The following is a 7,381-nucleotide window of genomic DNA, read 5'->3' as shown; positions in this document are numbered from 1 at the left end:
GGAAGTTCAGAGGTTCCTGGGGGCATGCGCGTTCTACCACATATGGATCCCGCATTACGCCCACGTTGCGGAGCCGCTATACGGGTTGCTGAAGAAAGGGCGAAAATTCGAGTGGCGAGACGAGCACACGGAGTTGGTCCGGAAGCTGAAGGAAGCTCTTACGGCAGCACCGGCGCTCCGGAAGGCTGTCTACGAGAAGGGTACCCCGGTATACATAACGGTGGATACGAGTCCGATCGGGATCGGATGGGTCATCAACCAAGAAGACGGGGACGGCATTCGGTTCCCGATCCGATTCGGCACGAAGGTCCTCAGTGAACGACAACGAGGGTACGCCCAGGTTAAACGCGAACTCTGGGGTATCGTTTCGGCAGTAAAGGCCGACAAAGACTACCTGATTGGGACGGAAGTGATCATCGAGACGGATTGCCTGCCGATTCTCGGCATGGTTTCCGGATGCGCGACACCGGACCTGGCGATGCTCAGGTGGATAGCGTACATCAAGTCCCTGGACCCGGAAATACGACATATTTCCGGAAAAGACAACGCCATGGCCGACATGCTTTCGAGGGCGAGGTTTGATGACGAGGGCGGCATGGTTTCGGAGGACGAAGAAGTCGGCGTGGACTTCTTCAAGGCGGCGTACGTGACGACCGATGGGGCGAGCACTACGGCACTTAACGGCTTCGACGAGAGCAAGTACGACGGCGAGTGGCTGCAGATCGGTGGGTTTCTGAGGACAATGACGCCGGATGCGTCATGGACGAAGGACGAGGCCAACCGGATCCGGAAGAAAGCTTACCGATTCTTTCTCCGGGACAGATACTTATGGAAGCACCCGAAGAAGAGGAACGGCGTCCCGCTCCGGGTGGTGGCGATGAAGGAAGAACAGGAGGAGCTGCTGACGGCCTACCACGATAGCCCTTGGGCTGGACACCGTGGAACGTGGGCCACGTTCGAGAAGATAAAGGGGAAGTACTGGTGGCCGGGACTGTACCGGGACGTGCATCGGTTCGTGACAACTTGCGAGAGCTGTCAGATGCACTCCATAGTCCGACACCGGGACGAGCTTCACCCTACGTACCCTCCGACCATCCACTTCAAATGGATGGTAGATCTGGTGACGATCCCGATGGGAGTAGGACAAATGCGGTATCTGGTCCTGGCTCGGGAAGATCTGACGAACCAGGTAGAAGGCCGAGCCCTTCAGAACAAAACGACCGCAGCCGTATGTCGGTTCCTGATCAAGGACGTGATATGCCGGTATGGGTGCGTCGGGAAGATCGTGGCTGATCGCGGGGAGTTGGACACCGAAGAGGCCGAAGAGCTGTTCGACCGGCTAGGAGTCAAGCTCTCGCTTACCACTGCGTACAATCCGGAGGCGAATGGAAAGGTGGAGTGCAGACACGGACCGATCGTCAAGGCGTTAGTTCGGGCATGCGGAGGTCAAGTCAGGAACTGGTCGCGGCTGCTGCCTTACGCGTTGTGGGCTGACCGAACTACGCACAGTTCGGTAACCGGATTCATGCCGGCAGAACTCATGTTTGGGCAGAAGCCGATCATGCCGATGGAACGTACGATCTCCTCATGGGCAACCGTGGACTGGAGAGACGAGATGAGCCGGGAGGAACTGTTGACGGCGCGCATACGACAACTCGAGCGAAGACCGGAGGACGTGGAGCAGGCTGCGGAAAAGTTTCGGGTGGCCAGGACGAGGAACAAAGCCCGGTTCGACCGGACGCACCGGCTCCAACCGAAGAAGATCAAGGAAGGCGACTGGGTGCTAGTCTACGACAGCAGCCTCGACAACCAGCACCGAGCAACACGGAAGTTCGCAAGAAGGTGGTTTGGGCCTTACGTGGTACAAAGCGCCAATGACAACGGGACGTACCATCTGGCGGAACTCGACGGCACGAGAATGGCGATACCGGTAGCTGGGAAGCGGATCAAAGCATTCAAGAAGCGTCACGATGACGAGCCGGATCCGGTTGACCTGGACCGCGACGACGAACGATCCAAAACCGAGGAAGAACCGACGGGCGGAGAATGAAGGCTGGACCGGTTTTCTCCGTCCCAACACAAGCGGATGTCGTGAAGAAAACCGTCCACAAGCGGAATCGGTGCACCGGAGCGTAGGAACCGGCTCTTCATGCACGTGCGCCTTATGTTGTACATAGGAGATTCTAGGTAGGCAGATTCGGTGGGTAGGAAGTTAATAGGAAACGGCTCCTTCCTTGCCTATAAGAGGAGGGAGACGAGGAGGGGAAAGGGATCGCGGAGAGTCGAGGACGAAGTGCTATCGGTTTGTGTGCGAAGGCTTCTCTCTCTCTCTGGTTTGCAAATTCCATAGCTTCCTTCTGTGCAGGTTTCGGGAGGCTCGCGCTGCTCTGAGGAATGCCCGAGTGCTTCCGGCATCACCTCCAACCTACTCCTTCCTTTCTGTGCGTTTACGAACAGGTATCGGCATCTGTTCGCCGGCCTGTTCGGTTGTAACCGACTTCGTGTTTTGGTTGTCTGTCTTTGTTAATACATACATACATTCGTGTCTCTCTGTGTCGCTGTCCCACTCGCGTCTTTGTGTCGAAGGGCCGTGTTCTTGTGAATCTACTCTCGCACGTAGTGGGTCTCTTCTCCTTTCTCTCTTGCTCTTCGATACAGGACCCCCGAGGTCCCGCCTCATTCCACGCATCCGCGAGGAATACCTCGACAACGGGTCATGTACGCATAATGATGCGCCATGTACTCGTTGTATCCGAACCACACAACTGGGTTCTTCTAGCGGGTAGATCGGCGTAATCTCACATTAGCCGATGTCGAGGCCTTCTCGGTTGACGCGGTCTTCACCTTTAAAGACCCGTCACCGGTTCCCTCGGAGTCGGACTCGCGTCGGTCTGACTCGTTCCTTTCCGTGCCGGAATCCGACACCTTCTTCTTCCCTTTCTCTTTGCGCGTAAGCCGTCTCCTCGGCTTCTTGCGCGGGGAATGCACGGCTGAGTCTCCACTACTCGTCGGCTCTTCATCGGACTGGTCGTACCAACTCAGTCGTCCAATCGGTCCACTTAACCGGAGTGAAATCGGACTCTCTTCCCGGGTCTCGATTTCGGGCTCATCCGGACGCATCTTGGCCTCGCTGACCTCATTGTCAGAGCTCGGATTGGAGTTGGGGTTCGGAGTCAGAGGTTGGTACCAGGACGCGGACTCGTCAAACACAACGTCACGGCTTACACGCGCTTGTTTGGTGCGAGGGTTATAGCACTTATAACCCTTCTGCTCGTCCAAATAACCGACCAAGATGCATTTCTCGGCCTTTGCGTCCAGCTTCCTCCTTTTCTCCTTCGGTATATGCACATACGCAATGCTACCGAACACCCTCAAGTGTCGCAAGTTCGGCTTCGTTCCGAAATATAGCTCGTGTGCCGACACTTTGTCTCCGATCCGGTTCTGGATGTATACCGCGGTCCTTACCGCCTCGGCCCAGTAGAACTTGGGCAAGCTCTTCTCCTCCAGCATTGCCCGTGCCGCTTCCACAACTAACCAATTCTTCCTCTCGGCCACGCCGTTCTGCTCTGGCGTGTATCTACAACTAAATTCGCGCCAAATTCCCATTTGTTGTAGATAACCGTTGAATTGACCGGAAAAGTACTCTTTCCCGCCATCCGACCGCAGACACTTGATCTTTCGTCCCGTTTCTGTTTCCACGAACCCTTTGAGGTCCCGGAAACAGTCGAAGACTTCGCTCTTCCTCTCAATGAGGTAGATCCACGTGTGCCGCATGTGGTCGTCGATGAAGGAGACGAAATATCGGCTCCCGCCAAGACTAACGTTTTGTGCCGGCCCCCATACATCGGAGGGTATAAGGTCGAGCTTATTCCGGCTCCGATTTCGCTCGTTTGGGAAAGGAAGTCGGTGTTGCTTCCCGAGCTGGCAGGCTTCACAAATTTGTGCCTTTCGGCCACTAAATTTGGGCAATCCGAATACTACCTGTTTCGATTGCAGATCTTGAAGCCGTTGGTGGTTGACGTGGCCTATCCGCTTGTGCCACAAGTCGATGTCCGACTCGGTCTTTTGTCCCTTCGCGAACATTGCAGTGCCACCGTCAGTGGAGTCGAGGATGAACATCCACCCGTCTCTGCGCCCTTGCACAATCACACGGCCTTCTTCCTCAATGAAGCACCCGAGGTGTGTAAACTGAACCTCCATCCCTTGGTCAACGATCTGTCCGACCAAGACCAAGTTTTTCGTGATTGTCGGAACGTGCAGCACATTCATGAGTTTCCCTTTCTGCCCGACATGGCTAAGGGGAACTTCTCCGACATTCGCGATCAGATGTGGAGTGTCGTCTCCTGTTGCGACTACTCCAGGTTGTATCAATTTTTCAAGGTACGAGAACCACTCCTTATGGCTCGTCATGTGGTTTGACGCACCAGAGTCTACGTACTACACCTCATCCGATCTCGGGATGCTCTGTTTCATTGAGTTTGCTTCGTGTCTCGTCACGAAGATAGACCCTTCTCCAGCTCTCCTGGAGTCTTTGGCGTAGTGCGATCGCTGCCGATTTCCCTTGTGGGTATGTCCGGAGCCGTTTCCGGAACCAGTTGCCTCCGAATCAGCGCGCTTCTTCCAGCACTCACTTTCCCTGTGGCCTTTCTTGCCACAATACCAGCACTCCGCGATGGCCTTCCCTTGCCGGTTCTCATCGCTTCGACTCCCCCTGTTTCCGGAGGGTCCGGAGTTGCTGTCGGCATCACTTCGGTGCCTTCTTCCTTGATCTCGTCGGCCGCCTTCATTGCGCCCCGACTCGCCTCGTCCTCCACGTCCACGAGGCCTATCTCCCTCCGTGTACAACATTCTGTTGTCGGCGTGCATGCTTGTAGACGCACCCGTGTGGTTCTCCTCTACCAGGAGCATCGACTATAAGTCGAAAAAGACGATGCTCGATCGACATTCTTCCTTCATGGTTGAAATGGCTTCAACCTTTGTTGGAGATGGTTTTCAACCATACAGCCCGCATAGGTGGCCGACCACCACGATCAGCGACTGCCTGAATGCAAAATTCTCCATCAAGAAGGTAAGTCGTGCTCCTTCCAACCGGTGCAGTATTTTTTCGCAGTCGGCGATGTGGTCGGCAATGAATTTCCAACATCCGTCCTCCCCGACTGACTCGTCTTTTACGTCCTCCGAACACCCCTTTATCAGGATGTCATCCAAGAATGGCATGGTGATGTTCGGGATGCAATCCATCAGTACTTTGTTCATTGCATTCACCATGTGTGCCACCGAATTCATCCCACCCTGCATTAGGGTGCACATCTGAACTAAGCCGAGAGGGGTCTGCATCGCCATGATGTCCCTGCTTTCAATGGCTAGTTGGAACTGGTCATACCCTGAGTACGAGTCACCAACCGAGTAGATCGACCTTCCGGCAAAGGCCTCTACGAATTCATCAATGGCCGGCCCGACCCCTGCATTTTGAATGGTCACTTTGTTGACCGGTTGCAAGTGCAATGTGTCGTTCTTCTTCGGCACTGTGAACCACCGATTTGAATATGAGGCACTCGACGGTTTGAGGATCCCCATGTCAATATTTTCTTTGAACAAGTCGATCAACTTCGGGATGTGAGCTCTTCGCACAGGAATCGGTTTCAAGTTCCACGGTACATGTGGTACCGTGTGTCAGAACCAGAGAAAAGATAGAGTGGTAGAAGAAAGATGTAAAGAGATCATGAGAAGAGAGGAATGAAGTGATAAGATGCTCAAGTCGGGTCGGTTTTAGACGGTATCCGAAATCCGCTTCGACTCGCGTTCTGGAATCTGTGTCGACTCGTGTCGACTCGCTTTATGCGGAGTTGCGGAATCCGTGCTCCAGCTTGCATTGTGCGTAGTTGCGAAGTCTGTGCTTCGGCTTGCGTCTTTCTTCGCGGCTTTGCGCGGTAGATTGGCTCTTCGCGGCTTCATTGCGTGGTTGCGTAATCCATGCGTTCTTGCGTAGTGTGCGCGGCTTGCAGAATCCACGCATTATTGCGTAATGTCTTCAGTACTCCCCCTCAAGCTTGGCAGGTCAGGGATCGTCAATCCGAGATCGGTCATGAATTGCCACAACTTGTCGGCTCCTAAGGCTTTAGTGAAGATGTCGGCTGTTTGAAGATTTGTGCTAATGTGTTGTAGGTCAACATCGCCAGCTAGAACGCGCTCTCGGATGAAGTGATAGTGCACTTCGATGTGCTTTGTCCGCGCGTGGAACACCGGGTTCCGAGCCAGATAGATATTGCTCATGTTGTCGCAGTATAGGGAAGTCGGATCCTTGATGGGTACGCCCAGATCCTTCAAAATTCTCTTGAGCCATACGGCTTCACACGCAGCTATGGCTGCGCCCCTGTATTCCGCCTCCGTACTCGAAAGAGTGACAGTAGGCTGCTTCTTGCTACTCCAGGATATTGCTCCGCTACCGAGGGATAAAACAAATCCAGAGGTTGATCTTCTATCGGCTTTGTAGCCGGACCAATTGGTGTTTGTGTACCCCTTGAGGCGTATTGGCATCGCGGTCTTGTAGAGGATGCCGCTATCCATTGTGCCGCTCACGTATCGTAGAACTCGCTTAGCACAATCCAAGTGAGTCTCACGCGGTGTTTGCATGAATTGACTAAGGAGACCGACCGGATAACTGAGATCGGGTCGAGTGATCGTGAGGTAGATGAGACTCCCGATGAGTTGCCGATACTGAGTCGGCTCACACGCTTTGGTGCCGGAGTTCGCATCTAGTTTGAGATTACGATCGAGCGGGGTTGCCACGGATTTGCACTCAGCCATTCCGAACTTGTATAACAAGTTGAGGATGTAGTGCCGTTGAGAGATCATGATTCCGGCCGGAGTCCGAATTACCTCGATGTCGAGGAAGTAGTGGAGCTCCTTCATGTCCATCATCTCGAACTTGTCGAAAACGAGGGATTTGACCTTATTGATTTCGACGAGATGCTCACCTCCAATGACTAGGTCATCCACATATAAGATGATGACAATCGAACTTGCGGAATCGCTTCGTATGTAGAGAGAGTTGTCTGATTTTGACATACGGAAGCTGATTTGATGAAGATATTGCGTTATCTTCGAATGCCAAGCACGCGGTGCTTGCTTGAGGCCGTAGAGTGGCTTCTTGAGTCGGCATACAACTTTCGGATGGGTGCTCAAGTTGAAGCCGGGTGGTTGTTACATGTACACCTCTTCTAATTCGCCTTGTAGAAAGGCGTTCTTGATGTCCATTTGATGGAGGTGCCACCCTTTCGCTGCGGCAAGCACAATTACGGTCCGCACCGTTGTCATCTTGGCCACCGGGGCAAAGGTCTCCTCGTAGTCAACTCCGTGCGTTTGGGCGTATCCTTTCGCT

Source organism: Azolla caroliniana, unplaced genomic scaffold (assembly GCF_043228905.1).
Source record: "Azolla caroliniana isolate FFs.n. ecotype wild unplaced genomic scaffold, voAzoCaro1.0.p SCAF_11, whole genome shotgun sequence".
In the NCBI taxonomy this organism is placed as follows: Eukaryota; Viridiplantae; Streptophyta; class Polypodiopsida; order Salviniales; family Salviniaceae; genus Azolla; species Azolla caroliniana.
The sequence above is the reverse complement of the archived record's forward strand: the minus strand, read 5'-3'. Positions refer to the sequence as shown.